The 20761-nt window shown below is 36.3% G+C and overlaps 1 protein-coding gene across 8 annotated transcripts in view; it reads left to right on the top strand.

Annotated features, from left to right (window-relative positions):
* PRR16 (proline rich 16) overlaps window positions 1–20761 on the top strand; it is a 246041-nt gene that overhangs the window by 48145 nt on the left and 177135 nt on the right. Inside the window, exons 1-2 of one of the 8 annotated variants that reach the window (XR_012070476.1) lie at window positions 12582–12656; window positions 19251–19380. The exons of 6 other annotated variants lie outside the window; for them this stretch is intronic. The gene's annotated coding sequence lies outside the window, so the exon portion shown is untranslated. Of the gene's footprint in view, window positions 1–12581; window positions 12657–19250; window positions 19381–20761 lie in introns of those variants that run through there. One more of the 8 variants, XR_012070477.1, reaches the window with a different exon arrangement.

The following is a 20761-nucleotide window of genomic DNA, read 5'->3' as shown; positions in this document are numbered from 1 at the left end:
ACCATTTGGGAATGAAGTATAGGCCATTCTCAAGCAAAAAGTACTATCTCTGTAAATATGCTGCACACTTTTTTTTTTACTTAAACACTACATGTAAAGCAGTTAGCACAATGCCTACCCCAGAGTAAGCCCTCAGTGTACGTGAATGATAGCAAATCTCTTTTTGCTGCCTTTCCTTTTTTCGACTTCTTCTCTCTGCCTTTTGTTTGTCCTTCATTTCTTTCACTGTCTCTCTGAACTTTCTGTTTTGGAGTTCCCTCTATTGGCTCTGTATTCTTTTCTACTTTACTTCCCTGTTTCCCTTTTCCTTCCATTTTTCTTAACTAATTAAAAATATTAAATAGGGGAGAAATAGCTTAAGACTGGTGCTCAGATAACCCCATAGAAGTGAAATAGAGTTTTGTTGCAGGGTTGAGTAGCCTCTGATTTTGGATGAGGTGAGGTGCAGAGGATCTGGGTGGGTGGGTATGGTAAAGGAATGGCAGGGTCGAATTTGATAGGAGGAGAAATGAACAACTTTAGTAGAAGAGGGATTTGAATAGTGAGGAAGAGTTTCCCTGGTAGCACTCAAGATGAGAGTTTCTGTTTCCCATCTAAGCCAGGGAACTTATACAGACAGTCCTTACTACCAAAATAGTAGAAGGCTGTAGCAAACATTCTGCAGGAGGCTTCAGAGGAGCATGTTGGAATCTTAGGATTTTACCTACATCATTCCATGCACTGTGTAGCTTAGTACAAAAGAAGATAGAAACAGAAATAGAAATACAGTTGGTGAAAAATAATTGAAGAATGAAAGAAATGCACTGACAGCCTTCTCCTACCATATCATTCTCTTTGCTAAGCTCCATTTTCTGTGCTTGCCAATTACACTGGCTAGAGTAAGTCAAGGGTTTAAAAATCCAGTGTTCAAGTTTTTTTCTCTGCATAAAGAAAGAAAAATTATTAAGTCAGAAACATTCTTGAATATAAGAATCTTCTTCCCATCTTTAGTGGTCCTAGTTTGATGGCAACCAACAGGCTGCCATATTTGATCCCAGTTTTACCATGGGAACCATTGTTTGGAAGGAGTGGTTAAGACCTTTAGGAGAATATTGCTCCTTGGCTTCTCCCACCCTCTGCAATGTCCTAGTGAGCTTGAGGTCATTATGACTAGAATGTGGTGAGTGAGGTAGAGGTCTGAGATAGCTGGTGGAGGTCTAGAAGAACATGCCTGGTATTCAGTTTTCCATCTATAATCCATCACTCTCAAATACAGTCAGCAAATCAGTGGACACATATATTCTCTAGCAGGTCATTCATTTCGGGAGGAGTAATTTGAATCTTTTGATCTGGCCTTCTTGTTTCTATCTTCGTTTATTTAGGCAGCTTGCTTTGTGACATTCTGCCACTGTCTAACTGACACTTCGGAACTCTCTAAATTGGCATTCATTTCATAGAGAAAAACCCAAGAGAAAACAGAAAAAAAGGAGTAGTATCTCCCAGACATATTGCTAAATTTTAAGTGTTTAATTGATGCATACATCCTTAAATATGTAAATACACTGCAGAACATAATTAATTTATTGACGTGACTCTGCTGAGCCTTTGTATAGTTAAGTTGACAAGACAGTGATGGAAGAGTTGTTAACTGGCATCTAATGTGTTGAAGACATCCATGGTCAACTTGTTGACAGTGAGTTAATTGGAGAGACAATTATAAAGAAATTCTGTTAGAAATTTCCTCTTTGAGTATGCTTGGGTTCTCCTTTCTCCTATTTTAAAAAGTAAGCATAAATTGAGTTTTATACTAACAGAGAAGATGAGAGTAAAATTTATATGATGATTGTACAATATGTCTCAAAATTGTAAGATCCTATTGGTTGGGATCCAGAGATACCATCTTACCAAATTCCCTCACTCTGGAAACAATTATGCACCAATCACATTATGATTATCCAGCCATGCCATTATTGGTGAGGATACACTATCGTTTGGAAATGTTTTCTGTATTTATTTCTTTTACATAGATTCTTCAGAAAATCTATCTAAAGTTCCTTTGGAGCACCTTTGTGGCTCATTTATAAACAATGAACTACACTATTATTTGTTAAAGCTTTTTTGACATCAGATCTTATAGGAATGGTTGATAATTCAAATTTTTTCTTGTTTTGACAGTTTTTTTTTATTAAAGTATAGTCAGTTTACCATGTGTTAATTTTTGGTGTACATAGTGATTCAGTGATACATACATGTATTTACATATATATATATTCTTTTTCATATTATTTTCCATTATAAGCTATTATAAGGTATTGAATATAGTTCCTTGTGCTATACAGTAGGACCTTGTTGTTTATCTGTTTTATATATGTAGTAGTTAGTACCTGCAAATTTCGAACTCCCAATTTATCCCTCCCCAACCCCTTTCCCCTGTGGTAACCATAAATTTGTTTTGTTGTATGTCTGTGAGTCTGTCTGTGTTTTATAAATAGGGTTCATTTATGTCCTTTTTAAACATATTCCCCATATAAGTGATCTCAAATGATATTTTTTTTTCTCTTTTTGGCTTACTTTACTTAGTATGATGATCTCCAGGTCCATGCATGTTGCTGTAAACAGAATTATTTCATTCTTTTTCATAGCTGAGTAGTATTTTGCTGTATACCACAACTTCTTTATCAAGTCATTTGTCGGTGGACATTTAGGTTGCTTCCAGGTCTTGGCTATTGTAAATGGTGCTGCTGTGAACATTGGGGTGCATGTATCTTTTTGAATTAGAGTTTTCTCCAGATATTTGCCCAGGAGTGGGATTGCTGGATCATATGTTAAGTCTATTTTCAGTTTTTTGAGGAATCTCCATACTGTTTTCCATATTGGCTGCACCAAACTTCATTCCCACTAACAGTGTAGTCGGACTCCCTTTCCTCCACAACCTCTTCAGCATTTATCATTTGTGGACTTTTTAGTTGTGGCCCATTCTGACTAGTGTGAGGTGATAACCTCATTGTAGTTTTAATTTGCATTTCTCTGATAATTAGCCATCTTGGGCATTTTTTCATGTGCATATGGGCCATTTGTATCACTTTATTGGAGAAATGTATGTTTAGGTCTTCTGCCCATTTTTTGATTGGGTTGTTTGTTTTTTTGTTATTAAGTTATATGAGTGTATATTCTGGAAATTAAGCCCTTGTCAGTCACACCATTTGCAAATATTTTTCTCCCATTTTGTAGGTTGTTTTGTGACAGTCCTTATACCTTCATTGTTGAAGTCATGCCCCAGGAAAGAGTTCTTAAAAACTTATGATGTACAATATTATGTTCAAGGAATTTAGAAGAAATTTGAAATACTCAGTTTTATCTTTGAAGAGTTTTGACTTTTACTTTTATACGAAATGTATATAGGCTTGTAGAAAGACTTTTATTTTCTATAACAATTAACTTGCAACTTTATAGATTATTAGGAAAAAATCCACATACTAGGGAAATGACACACACACACACACACACACACACTGCAAAGCACATTCTCCAGGAAAAAAAAAGGCATTAGTAACATTTGGCAAATACCATTCTAGAAACTTTTCTATATAAAGATAAAAGGTATAGAATGAGTGGACTGGGGTAATGTCTACCTTACATTTTCAGTGTTCCCAGGTCATTCTGACTTAGAGCACTATCCCTTTAGGCACAGGTTGTTGCTTTCTCTGCTCTTTTGGGTCCTCTTCATCTCTCAGGGGTGTGCCGCAATGGGGACTTGTTACCCGAGAGTCTACTCCTGCCCTTTTGGAGTAATCTTCTGGGTTTCTATACAGAAATCTTTACATATATTCATCTCATCCACCTACAACTCCAAGACATCAAATTTAGTTAATTCGAAAGTAATCATCTGTACCTCTACTAAGTTGTTTTTTTTTAATTTTCAATTTAATTTAATTCAACAAATACATATTGAGTGCCTGTATGTGCTAGGCATTGTTTCTGAGACTTGATCAGTAAATGAAACAAAGATCCTTGCTCTGTTGGTGTTTAAATTTTAAAAGGGGTGATGGACAGTAAACAATAGAATAAATTAGCAAGTTTTACAGCATTTTAGAAACTGATAAATTCTATGGGACTTGATCAGTAAATGAAACAAAGATCCTTGCTCTGTTGGTGTTTAAATTTTAAAAGGGGTGATGGACAGTAAACAATAGACAGAATAAATTAGCAAGTTTTACAGCATTTCAGAAACTGATAAATTCTATGAGAAAGAAAAAGTAGACTGGTGTAGGGGCATCTAGAGTGCCAGGATGGAGGTGGGGATAGGTTGCTGTTTTCAGATGGTTATTGTGAAGTTGTCATTTGAGCAAAGAGTTCAAGGGGCGAAGGAGTTGGCCATGTGTATATCTATGGAAAAAAGATTTCAGCTGGTATAGACAGCCAGGGCAGAGTTTCCAAGGCAGGACCATGCCAAGTGTATTCAAGGAAGCAGTTGTGGCTGGAACAGAGGAAGTGAGGGAAGGTCACTAGGAGAGTAGTCAAAAAGACAGTAGAGCCTGGCCACTGTGTATTGTAACCCTTGTAACATCTTCAGCTTTTCTCTGAGTGACATAGGAGACCAACGTGGACTTTTGAACAGAAGAGCACATGACCTGAATTACGCATGTGAAGGATCATTCTAGTTTTTGTGTTGAGAATAGCCTATAGGACATCAAAGGCAGAAAAGAGAAGATTAGGAGGCTACTGTAATAGTCCCTTGACAGACGATGATATGATGATGTGGACCAGAAAGGTAGCAGTGGTGATAGTAATAAGTGGCTGGATGTTGATATGTTTCAAAAGTATAACTAACAAGGTTTCTTGGCAGATTGGATGTGGGTTTTGACAGCAAGAGAGGAGTCAAAGGTGAATTCAGTTTTTTGGGCCTGATTATTTGGAGTTGCCTCCAGTGAGATGAGGAAGACTTCATTGGGACAAGTGTGGGAAGATAGAAGTTCAGTTTTTGACAGATGGTGCTTGAAATCTTATTAGAAATCTGGACAAAGATGTTTAGTAAGCAATTATATAAAACATTTAGTTTTTTTGAGAGGTCTGAACTGGAGATTGAAATGTGGTTGCTATTGGCAAACAGGTAGTATTTAAAGCCATGAAACTGAAGAGAGTCAAGGATTGAGTTCAGAAAGCATTCAGCATCAGCATCAGGAGCATGAGCACCCGCCCCACACACATATCTATTAGTCTTGTGTTTTTGAATATCTTCTAAAATATTATATTTTTGCTGTTATTCATTGAACTCAAATATTCCTCCTTTGAGAATACATGCATATAAAGCATATAAGAGCGATATTCACAGCACCTAATAAGAGATGGTTAAGGTAGACTCAAATGTCCTTGATTATACTGCACTTAAAATATCCTATTGTATCTTTTTTGTATGTATCATTTTATAGATGGAGTTACGTATCTGGCTCTCTGTACTTAAAAATATATCACTTCTCACCTCTTTCTATTTTTCACTTTTTCTCCTCTCCCTACACACACAGTACAAATGGGTGTATCATTCTGTTTTCAGTGTATTTTCAAACATTATTTCAAAATAAATCGTTTTAAAGTGAAATCTTCAAATATTTGGTGACTTTATGTATTTACGTGTGGGCTCTAACTGGTCAAATTAGAAAGAAGAGAAATGCAATTCCTTAAACAATTCACATCAGCATGTACAGTATGAAAAACTCTTGCGTGAAAAATTTTGATCTTATCGGTAGTTGAAATTTTTTATGGTTTTAGAATTAACCTTGTAAATGAACCAAAATTTTTATCAGAATGTTGTCAGGTAGGGCGCAGTTATTTTTAAAGATGTGTAACAGATATGAATCTAAATAACGTAATGAATCAGATTGCAATCCATTTTGAATTCAATATGATTTCTTATAGTCAGTTTACATTGTATTTGTTTGGCTTGTATGTGTGTATATACACACACAAATATATATACATATATATATATAATGTACATATATAAAAGCTCCATGAGAGTACTGTGTCTGTTGCTATGTTCCTCTCCTCAAATTTAAGAATAGCATTGTAGATCTCTGCACTAAGTTATTGTGGTTTTTGGTTTCTTTTATTGAAGTATAGTCAGTTACAGTGTGTCAATTTCTGGTGTACAGCATGTTTCAGTCGTACATGTACATAAATATATTCGTTTTCATATTCTTTTTCATTTTAGGTTATTACAAGATATTGAATATAGTTACCTGTGCTATACAGAAGAAACTTGTTGTCTATTTTATATATAGTAGTTATATACTAAGTTATTGTTTATCGAGTATCATCATGAAGAAAAAATATGCTTTGTAAGATGATGTCTAAAACTTTTTGTTTTGAAAGAACTTCAGTCACACAGCATTTCTTCAACTAGTATTCAGAATTCTTGTGTACCCGTATTATATAGCTGTTTTATTCTTTACCATACTTACTTCATTATTCAGTTCCTCTCACTCTAAATGTTTTTCTGAAATCACTGAGAGTAATTTGCATACATAGTGTTCCTTTATTTCTAAATATTTTGTGTGTATTTCCTATAAAACAAGGACATTCACTTACGTAATCCTAATACCGTTTCCAAGATTAGGAAATTAATACTTGTACAGTGCTGTTATCTACTTTACAAATCTTTGTCAAATTTTACCAATTGTCCCATGTTTAGTCATTAACCATAGGTCATTTACTTTTATTTAAGTGTGATGCACTTTTTAAAAAATAACACATCAACCACTGCTGGTGTTGATAGAGTTGTGATGGCTGGTGTAAGCAAATGACTGTGTGTGTGACCTTCCCTTGATCAGGAGAGAGTTCTAACTGTTTGAATCTCCTTAGGAGTCTGTTGGTTTTAATGTTTATGATTCACTGACTCCCATAATGCTGATTGTTTTCACCCCTTTCCCAGAGCTATAATATTGCACATATTTTATATTATACAATATACTTTACAGAGTTACTTTGTTTTTCTAATGAAATATCTGACACTATCTTGTTAAAAGGGTTCTACAAATAAAACGTCCCCCTTTTTTAAAAATATGCCCAGAAATAAGTATAAATATACACTGTTTAGATTAAACAAAATACACATGAATGAATGGAAAGAAACATGTTCATGTGAAAAAATGGCAGTTGTAATGTGTGAGAAGAGTCTTTGTAATGTTTATATTTTAGTAAATCTACCCCTGCTTTAGTGGTCACTGATGAATTAAGTCATAATACTATGATTAGTTGTTGTCTGTCCCCTAACAACCAATGTATTTTCCCTATCTACTCTATAGTTTATTTAGATTATGATTTTCAAACAGTGTTCCTTAGCATCGTAGTGTGCTTCAAGGGGGAATCACTATTTGATTCAAATTTAATGTTACAAAAACAATCATTTAAAATCCCTAAAAGAACATACATTGATTAATTAACAGATTCATATACATTGAAGATTAATTGATGTATTTAATTTGTTTGCCAAATTGGTTTTTGAAATAATAAATTTTCCTACCATCTCTGGGTATGTATTTGGCACTTCTAGAAAATGCATTATCAACTAGACAGGGTATAGTGTTATATTTGCTCCATTTGCAATCATATGCAGTTTCTCAATTGCCAAAGTATACCTATTGTATACCAGGTAAAGCTCAGTGGATGCTCTAGGAAGTATTTTACACATATTACTCGTCTCATCATAAAAGTCTCATGTAATGGTTATTGTTAAATTGGAAGGTCCTTCCGGCCTCTAGTTATCAGAGTGAGCTGAATGTGGCGAAGCAAGATCACATTTCAGTTCCATTACTGGCTCTTTAACTGAAGTTACTTGCAGGTAACTATAGTTAAAGAGCCAGTAATGGAACCAAAATAAAATGTGAAGTCAGTCTAAAATAAGTTGCTTTTGAACTTTTGATAATTCTTTAACCGTAAATGGTTACCTATATATCTTGGATTTTTTAATAATATTTTAAATGATATGTTAAAAGATACTTTGAAACATACTTTCTGTTCAATAAAGGAGATTTACTGAGTGGTCTATTCATTGATTTCACCCATGTTGAATATTTACTATTTAGAAAATGTAAGTAAGCTATAATTAATATTTCCATTTCTAATATGAACAAAAGAGTTTTTACTACCCCTTTTTCAAGTTATTGAATTAGTTTAATTGATGACTATTCAATGATTTTAGGAAGAGCTCTTGAGAAAATAGGGCAATTTCATTGTATTTCTATGTAATTTAGGATTTTGTCACTGTTCTGTCACCAAAATAAAACCTACAGGTAATTCATCTCTGGAAGTGACAGTTATCTGTCAAACTCGACTGCAAAATGTTGTGTTATTGAAATGTACACCAATTCAGCTTATGGGGTATACATATTACAATTTTGACTTTGTAAACAGTAATGTATATGATTAAAAAGCCACTTTGAGTGGAGATACAATGTATTGACTAAAGGCTTCCACTGCTAACAATTGCTAAGTGCTTAACGATCTGAATTCCTCAGGCAGAGAAAAAAGTACAGATCTACAGAGTGCTTTTGCAAACTAAAAGGATCTTCAGCATTTGCATTAATGTGTTGCAATTGCAGGTAAAAAAGAAAATTTCCCTTGCTTCCCACACTTTTCTAAGTGCTCCCAAATAATCCAGTTCCTTGAAGATACCAATCTTCTGAAATAACCTCCCGGCTCTCTCTTACCCAGTGATTCCCGCCACATTTGGAGCTGGTAGAGTCTGTGCAGCCTGCTTAGGGCTGCTGCTGGGAGGAAGGGCTGGCTGCTGACCACCTATCCTGTTGTGAATTTGCTCCCTGGAGGAAGACTGTGGAAAAGTGAAATAGAAAGAAGATTGGTATGAAGGAGAAGCAAAATGGCTAAATCAGGAGTAGATGACCCCAAGAGCAGGAAGAGCTTTTTTTTTTTTTTAATACCTGGACTCAAATAGGGAAAACAGGAAGGAGCAGCTCAGCATGGCTTTTAGCATTTCATGAAATTTCTGACAGACAGTTTTGAGGCTATTTCTATAGCATGAAGAGAACTGATGCAGGCTCTCATGCATATTTCCTACTGAGGAAAACAAGATGTTTAAAAATCGTGATATTGATAAAATACAGCAGTTCTAGTTTTGTTTTAGCATAGTAATTTTTTTTTCTGGCCGTTTTAAATTATTTTAAACCAAGAGTAGATATTTGAAACAATAATAACAAAGAAACTGCCCATTATTCAAAATGTTTATAATATAGAGTTTACTCCAAAATAGAAAGGATTGATGTTCAGTAATTTTGTGAATAACTGTCTAAGACTCCTATTGATTTCAAACTTTTTATCCAGTTAAAGTTTAGCTATATTTTTGGTAGAAAGCATGTTGAAGAGTGTTATGAGGCATGAGGGTCTTGTGTTATTCACTGATTAGTCTTTGAATTATCAGTTCATTGTGATATAATTGAATGCTTTATTTTTTTTATAATAATTATATCAACCTAATGCAGAGAAACCCTCTAGAGTGTTTTATTTTGGCTATTTCCTACAAGGATTATTATGAAAAACTTCTGCACGTATTAAGCTTGCTTGCTTGCTTTTTTTGGCTTTTGATGAGTGGCTAAGATGTGGGGTGAGAGGGATGACTGAGTCATTTTTCGGTTGGATTGTCTTTTATATTTGGGGATCTTTGTTGTTTCAAAATGTCTTTTTTGTTGAAATTCACACATGTCACTCCTAAAACTGAGAATACAGCTGCCTTCGCAGAGGCTTGTACCTGTGCAGAGCTGGCCTTGTTCTTATTTTACTTTGAAACCAGTTTCAATTTTGGTGAACATAACAGGGTTTCATATTGAGATGGATCATTAGACAGAGAAGACATTAATGGAAGTGTTATTTTCTTGAATGAGCCAGGTACATCCACATGGTGTATTTTTTGTTCTTTGAGAACCTCTGTTTAGGCCGGGACACGGACTCTCAGCAGGGCCACGGCAGAGGCCCGTCCTGAGCCTCCCTCCCCTGCCTGCACACAGCAGCAGGTTGATCTTTCTTGAATACAAATATGAAGATGGCTCTTCTCTCCTTAACCTGCTTTATAGGCTCAAGCTTACTTTTACCCGAAAATTCAGGGCTTTTAGGGTAGAGACCAGCTTCTTTCTTAGTCCTCTAAGACCCCCCTGTCCCCTGGCCTGGCCTCTCTCAGCAGATGCCCTGTGCATCATGTATCCCTGGACAGCCAGCATCACGGACACCTGTTTTCTGCCCTTGGAAATGCCCTGCTCTTTCCTGCATCAGGTCTCGGACATACTGTGCCCCCACCCTTTCCTCTCTGCTTTGATCTTCCCTAACCAACTCTTTTCCATCCTCAGAACCCAGACTAAAGAGCTTAGTCTTCAGTTGCCGCCAGAATAGTTTAATACCCTCTTTTCACCATCCTCCAATAAATACCCTGTACTGTTCCTTTGTAGCATTTATCATATTACAGCTGTAGTTCAGCTATTAATTGTGTTATCACTGCTTCATTATCTATCAGCCCAAATCGAATGTGTGTTCTGTGTAGGCATGTGAAACACTGCCATGAACATGGGGGATATACAGTAACTGTTACTCAAATAAATGTATTCAGATCCATATATATGGGTAATATATAATATGTTATGTATACTATGATTTATAAAATGATTCTTTCGAGGTCTTATGAATGGTTGCTTTAGATTTTGAGGTGGGGCAGAAGTAGCCCAGTCTAGATATATAGCAATAAAGAGCTATTTTTTGAAAGCCTGAATGTTTTTCAGTGTTTCTCAACTCTCATTTCTCATCACAAGCGTAGGATTTTGATGAACAGTGTAGACCAGCATGCCCATTAGGCTGCACGTTCCACTGCCAAGAACTAATGACAATCAATTAAATAATATCTTCTGCCAAAGCAGATATGGGGCTTCAGAATAAGTTTTCAAGGCCATTTTGAAGAATTGCCTGCTTTTGAGGATTCAGGTGCTGAGATACCCTCATATACACACTTCATTTTTTATAACAAACACTAGTCTTTGGTAATAACTGTGGATCTAGACATAGGAGTGTTCCTGCTGGGATAATTGGGGTCACACAACTTTCAGGGCTCAGGGCCATTTTGGAAATAGATGTGTTCATCAACTGAAAAGGTATTTCCCCCAGGAAGTCTTGATCTCTTCTTATTCTCCTGATCTTTCTCTGCATAAATAGGCAGGCTTTTCCCCCACTTAGTCCTTTCTTTTAATATACTCTTAAGTATTCATTGAAGCCACAGATTAAAAATAATATGTCTGTTTGGGACTACACTGTTAAAACCCAGTCATTAGCATTTCTTCATCTAGGATATTACAGAGAACCTCTGAAAAGAATACCTCTTTATCAGTTAAAACCATTTGTGTGTGTGTGTTATACGTCTTAGAAGGGCACTATGGTTTGGTGTTGGAGCAACTTTTGAACCTTATTATAGCCATGACTTTGTTATAGACCTTGAGCCAGCTTGTTGCAAGATTTTGAGTGTGATGATAGTTACGCTGGTGTAGCTTTTTGATAAAGGAATATTTTCTTCAAGATACACTTATCCTTTTTTGTTTTTACTGCTAACTAATGTGGCATTCTTGTAACATCTTTAGTAATGGTTTCTCATGATTTTTAATAAACTTTTTAATTTTAGGTTATTGTGGAAAAGTTGCAAAGATAATACAGAGAGTTTCTATCTACCTTTCACCTAGTTTCCCCCAGTGTTAACATCTTTCATTTCATGAAGTTAGGAAATGAACATAGATTCTTCATTTTAGAATGGATGCTGTGTAGTAATTGATTACACCAGCCTACATGCCTTCAGTGGTTACACACTTGCTTACTGGAGATGTGAAGAAAAAGCCCAGCTAGGCTAACAAGCTAACTCACAAATCTAAGTGTAACAAGTGTCGGATTACTGATCTGAGTTCTGCTGGGCTAACTTGTAAATCTGAGTTAATTATTGTTGGTTTGCTGATTCCCTGTTCATGTTTTTTTGCTAGCCAGCTGGATTTTCAAAGAGACATATCTGGCCTTGAAATGTTGATTTGCTGCCTCCCCGCTTCCGCTTTTGTGATGATAAAGCTGCTAAAGCTGTTCCATGCCTATTGGCCTAATACCCCAAGCTTGTACTTTACCCTATAAAACCTCATGTGCACATCTTGGAGGTGCTCAGAGCTTCGGAGCAGAAGCCCCTCTGAGCCCACTGGCGTAATACATCTGAGTACTCCAACCCTCCGAGTGGTGCTTGTTTCTTGTCTGGCCTATCATTTCCGTAACAGAGATAAGTAGGGAAACCAATGTGAACAAAATCTGAGGTTGCTGAGAATAGAATAGTTATTGCTAATACTTTACTTCTATCAGCAGTATCCACATTACTGATGGATTGTCTACATATAACACATCATAAAGGCTTCTTCAGTTTGTACTGCCTTTCCCTCAGACTGCCTTTTATTCCCGAAAATTATTTAGCTAACGGGAGCCATGTGTCATTGAAAGGGCATCAAGATAGGAGTGAGAACTTACTTCTGATCAGGGAATTTATTAACTCTTTGACCTTTGGCATTTTACTTGCTCTCTTTTGGTCTTAGGCTCCTCATCTGTGAAATGAAAAGTTTAATCTGAGGACCTCTACGGCCTGTGTTGGCTTTACGATGGATAATTTGGTAATTATCTCCTTCGTGATCATGTAGTCACTATTCAGGGTCTGTCAGGCTGCGGGATAATCCAGGCCAAATCGTGAGTTTCTGTAATAATCCTTGGACCTCTGTGATCATTGTGGGAGCAGAAGTCTAGACCAAAGATGACAATTGCAAATGCCTGACATTATCTGACAGGTACAGAACTCAGTACAGAACTACCCCTCCCCACTGTAGCCAGTGTTCCCTGCAGTGGGTCAACAGGTCCTCCATGATTCAGAAACCAAAAGATGATTGCTTGGCACAGCAAGAACTGGCAGAGGCTGCTCCAGGGGTGGCAGACTCGGTCTAAACTCAGAGGCTCTGTCGGCCTGTCCTGAGAGGGAAAATGGAAGAGCAGGTGACTCAGCTCTCTGTGCTCTTTCTCTTTTAAAACCTTGACCGATATTCTTAGACCTGTGCCTTTCCAGGATGGCATATCATCTTCATTACGATGCAATTTTCTTTTTTTTTTTTCTACAATATTAACTTACCCTTGCCACATGGAGCCATTAGTTCTCAGCTGTAGATAGATAAATGTTTTTAGTCAGTTGTTTACATCAAGTTACTCTTCTTTCATAATTTTCTCCTTAAAGCTCAGCCAGCCTCCCATGACAGCTTTCTAAGCAAATCATCTCAATGAAGGGGTCTTGGAAATTTAAGCAGCTAATGTAAACAAAATAAGCAGTATTTAAAATAGTAATAAGAGAAACTATTTAAAAGTATTGTCTGCTTTTCATTGCTGGTCAAAGGAAAATGCTTCACTCTAACTGAATCAGAGTTGTTTTAAAGCAACATTGGGAAGTTTACACAAAAACAAACAAACAAAAAACAGGTCAGTCATTTCAGGCTGTTCGTGCTCTGGCTGCTCCATAGAGTAACTTTAGTTTAAAGGGTCAAATGTTATAATTGACCTTCATGTCTTAGACCTTCTCTTTTGTTGTTGTCCTAGAATTATCTTTTTATCAGCAGAGCTAGAAATAAGCTGGGGCTTGACACATGTTATCTTTTCAGATTGATTGTATCATTGCTCTGCCCTCTGATTTTCCTTCTAGTAGCTGGTGTTTTTCCTGATTCTGTGGTCTGAAACCACCTCCTTTTCTGTTTTAAGCTACATCCTTTGTATTTCTTGCTGAGCACTGGGTCCCATACCCCAAGTCCACCCTGACACCTTGTCCGACTATGTCACATTCAGTGAGCTCTCTTTTTGTTAACCCTGGTGTTAGTGCTGCCACTTTTCACTTCCTCAAATTGCTCTGAGTTTATTAGTCAAATCAGCTGGATTGTCAGCTTTTTGAGAGGAGTAATCACAGTCTGTGTTTCTTTGTACTTCTGTAGCATCTCATGTATACAAAGATTCCATATACATTCTTGCTGATTCTTTAAAACGTACTTTAGTATATTTGTAAATGACATTTATTGGTAATGGATTAGGAGCCAAGGCAGTTCATAGCTCAAGTAGCCAGGGGTGGAACACTGTCCCAATTAAGTAAGTTTCAAATCCAGTAAACTTTATTGTGTTCCATGACAATAGATTTGTCTAGTCCTAGTTGTAGGTGGTTCATCTGAAAACTAATTAATTCAACAAGTGCTTCTGGAATACCAACTAGGCATAGGAATGTTGCAGGATGCTTAGGGATGCAATGTTGAGTAAAAAGAGACAATTCCCTGCCCTCCTGGAGTTTATACTCTACCCTGAGGGTGTAGAATTATATAATCTCTCACAGAAATGGCAGTTGCAACACTCTTCAGCCCTGTAAAGGGCATAAGGGAATTTGGCAAAAATTAGAGCAGACTTTCCTAGGAGAAGAAATTGAAGAATGAATGCACATTAAGTAAGTGATGTGAGAGAGAGTGCCATTCATAAAACTGTTCTTAGGAACGTGAGGTATTACTCGGCAAGTTGCCTGGCATCTGTTTGTCCTCATCACTGGAAAAGCATCTTCAAACATGTAGTCCTCTGTTACTGCTTAAGAATAACCCTAAATATGAAGTGCAAAACAGTATAAAATTTGTTGAGAAATTATAGATATAGTAATTCGGTTCAAATTTTTCTTATCTTAGTTTTTCTAAGAGGTTCAGTAGAACAGATATTACTTGACTACATTGAAAATGAAAAGCAACAGAGAAAGTTAAGTGACAAAAGGTGGATTCATTTTACAGGCACAGGATACAGGAGGTTTCTGGTTTTGGTGGTGAATAACTTCAGGTGAAATAAAGAAATTTGAGAAAGCAACTATGCTCCTTTTCCATTCTGATGATAGGAAGAACTTCTCCAGTGCCCCTGTGTCTATTAGGACAATATGAGTGAGGGGACCTCAGTGTATGCAACAAAGGTGTTTGAAAACGTATCACCTCTGAGTCAAACGGGCATGGATTTAAATCCTGGTGCTGCTATTCAGAGGGTGACTTCTCCATCAATGAAAATAGAAACAGTATTAAGAGGATTAGCTGAGTTAATATTTGTGTAAGTACCCAGCATGGTAGATGAACACAGATGTTTCCTTCATTATTATTCCTCTTTCTTTTTTCACCCTCATTCCTTTTTTTCTTCTTTTTTAAGTTTTTTTTTTTTTAAACGTGTGTAGCCTAAAGGAGGAAAGGTCAGAAGTTGGCAGATGCCCTGATTACTTCAATAACTTTGTTGCTCTGCACCAATCCTTAATACTGTGTTCATTCAGGGAAGCTGAATTAAAATTTGACTCAGAGTCAGATGAACTTGGTTTAACATGCGGGCTCTCTGGCTAACTAGCTGTTCTCCCAGCACAGTCTGTTACATCACCAGTGCCTGACCATGCATGTTAGCTTCCTCTGCGTACTGGAAATAAGTCAAAATGAAAGTTAAGCTGTAGCAAATGTTACTGTGTGTTAAATCCAAGAATTTTCTACCAACAGCCAGTGCTTCCTTTGGTCAAAAGTAAGACCTGTGCATTCATGTGAGAGTAGGAGATAATACATATGTAAGGGAAATTCCTGTTGATGTGGAGCCAGTGTCCGTGCAGGAGTGTGGAGGAGACAGGAGACACACTAGAAAGGTTGCTTGGCTCAGCAGAGGGAAGATAGTAGTGAGTTCTCTGACTTGGTGGAACCAGTTCTCTTGTGTTAGCATCACGTCTTACCTGTTTAATAAGCATGTACTGTTTGGTTGGATGAATGAATATGTCCACTGGGAGCTCAGGGCAGGATGACCAAAGCATCTTATGGATTTATCCACTCATGCAGGACCAGAGGAGAATTCTCTGCTGATGGAGCCACAAACAAAAATGAGTCTCAGACATCCTCTCAGATCCCAATTTACAGTCTCCTGTGACACCTGGAGACTAAAAGTGACATGTGGCTTTCACAGTAGCTGCAGGCTGTACAATAGGTAGACCATTTTGATAAGAGAATGTGAATCTCTGAATTTTATACTGGTTTGGAATTCAGTTTGTGTCTTTCAAAAACCTTTCATTGACAGGGCTACAGATGTTGTCAGTGGGAACTAATAGTAAATACTTCATTTCTCAGTCTCATTGTATTGCTTCAGGTGACTGTACTGGGAAACTAGATGCTTTATTCTTTCTTATTGATGGTCACTGGATACAACATTAAAATGACCTGCAAAGTACAGAAGAATTATAACCAAACCAGTAGGTGTATGTATTCTTTTGGGCAGTCATGTTGCCATTTGTAATATGGCTGAAGTCAAATGGAAATTGTAGTGAAACACAATATTTATCTTTTTATGATTTAGAAGCTATGTCATTTATATCACTTAAAGTAAACTTGAAAATGAGGAATATGTTTTTGGATTGCATATGGATTATTCCTATCTTGTCCTACAAAATTGATGCTTTTTTTTTTTAATTTGGAAAGAGTTTTTAGAAATTCTTATCATTCAAAACCTAATATTTTTACATACAAAACTAACCCTTTTTCTTGATCTTGGACCATACTTGTGGAAATAAATCATATGCAAATTTATTCTACAACTTTTAAGCTTAGACAAATTGCATCTTACTGTATTGTAAACTTTGCAGAAGAATCATTAAGAAAATATCATCATGATTACAGTTTTATTTCCATAGCATGCTATACCTTGGGAAGTTCTCTAGCACTCATTTCCTATTGATTTTTAGAGTCATCCACTGCATGTTGATGATGAAAGAAAGATTCGAATTCAAATGAGGAGATTTGAGTATTGAGCCTGCCTCCTCAACTAACCATCTTCATGATCTTAACTAAATACTTCAGCCCTCTGGGATCATACAGTTAAGAGAATGGACCAGATAACTCAGAACTCAGCTACTTCTCTCGTTTTTACAGATAGTCCAGAGATATTAACTGGTTTGTCCAAGACAAATTTGGCTAGGCAGTATACCTAAAGATATAATCCAGTTTTTGTGCCTTAGTTTTAATGCTATTTCCACAACACTCAGATAACACAAAGAATGAAGGAGATCACTGATAAATAAGTGATAAATCATTTTCTTCTCTTCAGTGAAAAATATCCTACAAGGTACATACATATCATTATTCTTGCAAAATTCTACATAGATTTGTCATTAAATCATAATCTGAGGAAATTCAAAAGAGCAATGGTGACCAGAATATAGTGTATATTCCCTAAGACCCAATCTCATCATACTCATTTAATATTTTCATGGGATGACTAAATAGTAAATTAGATACTGCTTCCTCTGTGTCATAACTTGATTTTAGTAAGGCATTTTGCAAGGGTGTCTCATAGTGTCTGTTATGTAAGAAGGACCATTCCCAAAATCAGGAAGAAGAGATGCTTTGAATTATAGCTCACAGTTTTTCAAACACATAATCACTCTGAATAATAATTCATGCAGGCCTGGGTTTTGGCAGTTTTTGGTTTTAATGTAGAGATGATTTCTCTCTCTCTCTCTCTTTTTTTATCATTTAGTCTCTTAATTTTCAAGATGGAAATCCTACTCCATTGTCTTCACAAGGTATTTGCAAGATCATCAGATCATCATAATCTTCTATTTTCACATTCCTTTACAGAGATTTTAAGGCCATACCCACAGCAACTGGTGAACTTGTTTCCAAGAATTAGAACTCTCTTACTATGTTTAAAGGCAAACAGTAACCATTTACTAACATTTACAGATGTCATCATTGTCCTTCATTCCTGCAGTGCTTCTGATCAGTGTTTTATTTTTCTCACTTCTCTGTACCACAGTCAGTAACAACTTGCGATAGTATTTACCAGTGGAATGATCATGCTCGGATCATGTTAATTAATAGCAGTCGTTCAATAAATGAAATGGAAATTTCTAACAAGTCACACAATAGAAATTCAGTGTTCTATTTGTCTACTTGTTGAGTCTAACAAGCAAGGCCTTCTCTACCAGCATTCCAGAAAGTTCTCTGTTTTGTTTTGTCTCTTTTCAATATCTTCCCATTAAATTGGTTAAATCGATAGAAAGAATACTAAGTTTACAGATGTCACACAATTGAGAGGGGATAGAAAACACACTGAAGTTTAAGGTCTAATTTTCAACATCATGTTTCTTTAATGCTGTTTCTGGAAGAGGCCGGGTGGGTAGGCAGGACCTCCAGACATGACTTTGTAGGTTCTCCTTGCAAATTCCCACTGTGGGAGGCTTCATGTCACTAGTGTCTGTGTACACTTTCAAGAGAATGTTTATAAATGTATAGTGTTTTTTTTGCTTATTTGTTTGTGCCAAATTCAGCATTTATACAATCTTGATAGTCTGGCACTATGGGCAGAAATTACTAGAAAATTAAACATAGAATTTCTGATATTCAATTCATATTTTAAAAATTCAGTTGTCGACATATAGAATGTGCAATTTTTTTAAAATAAAACAGAATATTAAAGAACTGAATTGCTTCATTAATATTAGCTCAGTTAGGACATGATCCAGTGAAATAGTAATATAGGAATTCAGGTATAAGGGGAAAGGTGATAATACTATTCAAATTGCAGCTTGGCTTCAGTCTGAGAGGTAATTCTATTTCGTGAATGGGGACGAGATTGGATGGTTACAAATAAGAGCTAGCATTTCAGTAAGGACTATGTTATTAGATCTCATGTTAGTTGTTTCACATATGCCATTTCATGGATGCCCCACAACAGCCTAGATTCAGCCTTCCCTACTCAGCTCATCCAGAGCAACGTTACCGTTACTAGTATAATATAGTGGTAACATGAAAAATTGTGGGTTAGGTTGGAATTAGAAAAAAGGAACATAATGCAAATACCTGACATAATTTCCTCATGAGTTTAGGTAAGATGGCAATACTCACACAAAAAAGGTGGCCAAATGCAACAGAGACAGATGAAGCATTTATTTCTTACTTTAGAGTTCTGCTAAGGGGAACTCATGATGGTGATGCACCATAGGGAGGACTGTGCCAAAACAGAGAATAAAACCCAATTCTTGCTGAGTCACTGCCCTTTTCTTATGCAGATTTATATTCCCAATTTGAGAGGCTTTATGCTACTAATCCCTGTGCACTCTTTCAAGAGAATCTTTGTCAGTGTATAGCATTCATTCATTTATTTGTAGCGAATTCAGCATTCACAATGTGATACTCTCATTCAAGGTAAAGCAGAGTTGGTGGTCCCTTCTCTCCAAACAATATCTCTGCTCCAGATTTCCCATCTTCTGACAAGCCCTTTCATCTCAGAGGCATCATACCAGATTTATTTGAAAAGACTTGTCCACTGTTACAAGTAAGTCAATTTTGGGAAACACTGTGTTGGCCTGTAGAAGTCAACTCCATCTGCCGTAACAGTACCATAGACTGGGTAGCTTAAACAGCAGGGATTTACTTTTCATAGTTCTGGAGGCTGAGAAGTCCAAGATCAGGTTGGCAGATTTTGGTTTTGGTAAAGACCTTTTTGGGGGTTTGCAAGTGGTACCTTCTTGCGGAGCCCCCTCTTGGAGAAGATAAAGAATTTTGTTCTCTCTTCCTCTTTGTATAAGGACACTAAATCATCCTGGGGGATTCAAAGTAATCACCTCATCTAAACCTCCTTACTTCCCAAAGGCTCCACCTCCAAATACCATCATAGTGGAGAGTTAAGTTTTAACATATGAATTTTGGAGAGACACAGACCTTCAGCCCAAAATTACTCATAACAGGGCTTATTTATAAAATGAGTAACTTGCTGTTTTTTTTCCCTAAATTATAGATTTAATCTGTTAAGTAAACTTTTAAGGTTTTTTTTTTTTTTTTGGTTTGAGTTTCCCAGTCATTTTTATTTCCTATGTGGTAGAACAAGATTTTAGTTTAAGAAATATTGTTCTGACCATTGTCATAACTATTTTCTCATCTAGAAAAAATGATTTTTGTAAATGGTGAGCTCTTTTCCATGGGCAGGGATTCTATGTCAGCCAAGTCATATTCTTTGAATATAATCTCCAGAATTTCACCAATATTGTAAGACTCAGAGTTTATGAAATGGAAAATTCACAGTTTAAATGGCGTAGAATAGAACTGTTTCTTAACTCCCATTTTTTTCTGTCTCCTCCCATAGCATACAGAAAAGACTGTCTTTTGAAGGCCAAAAAGAATAACCTGGATAAACAGGTTATCTAGAGTCTCCTTATGTGTGGATCTAGGTATATACATGCATATATCTGTATAATACATAGATAATTTCCACTTCCTCTTTATATTTTTATTCTGCTTACATGACATTTGATTTGATTGTATCTGTGTTCTTTTTTAAATTGCTTTAGATTAGTTTTACTAATAAAATTAGATGAACATGCACTGAAATGATGGAAAGATATATGGACTTGATATATGGACTTTAGGAGACCTAGGTTCAAATAATTTGTTAGCTTTTGTACCCCCAGGTGGATTGAGGTATTATTGACAACTAAACATTGTATATATTTAAGGTGTACAGTGTGATGTTTTGATGTATGTATGTTTTGTGAAATGATTACCGCCATGAAATAATTAACATATACATCACCTCACATAGTTACTCCTTTCTCTGTGTGGTGAGGACACTTGAGATCTACTTTCTCAGCAGACATTATTGTTAACTGTCGTCACTATGCTATCCAGTAGGTTTCCAGAGCTTATTTATCTTAAAAGTA

This window comes from Vicugna pacos, chromosome 3 (genome assembly GCF_048564905.1).
Source record: "Vicugna pacos chromosome 3, VicPac4, whole genome shotgun sequence".
NCBI classification, from domain to species: Eukaryota; Metazoa; Chordata; class Mammalia; order Artiodactyla; family Camelidae; genus Vicugna; species Vicugna pacos.
This window is presented reverse-complemented; position numbering and strand designations above follow the sequence as displayed.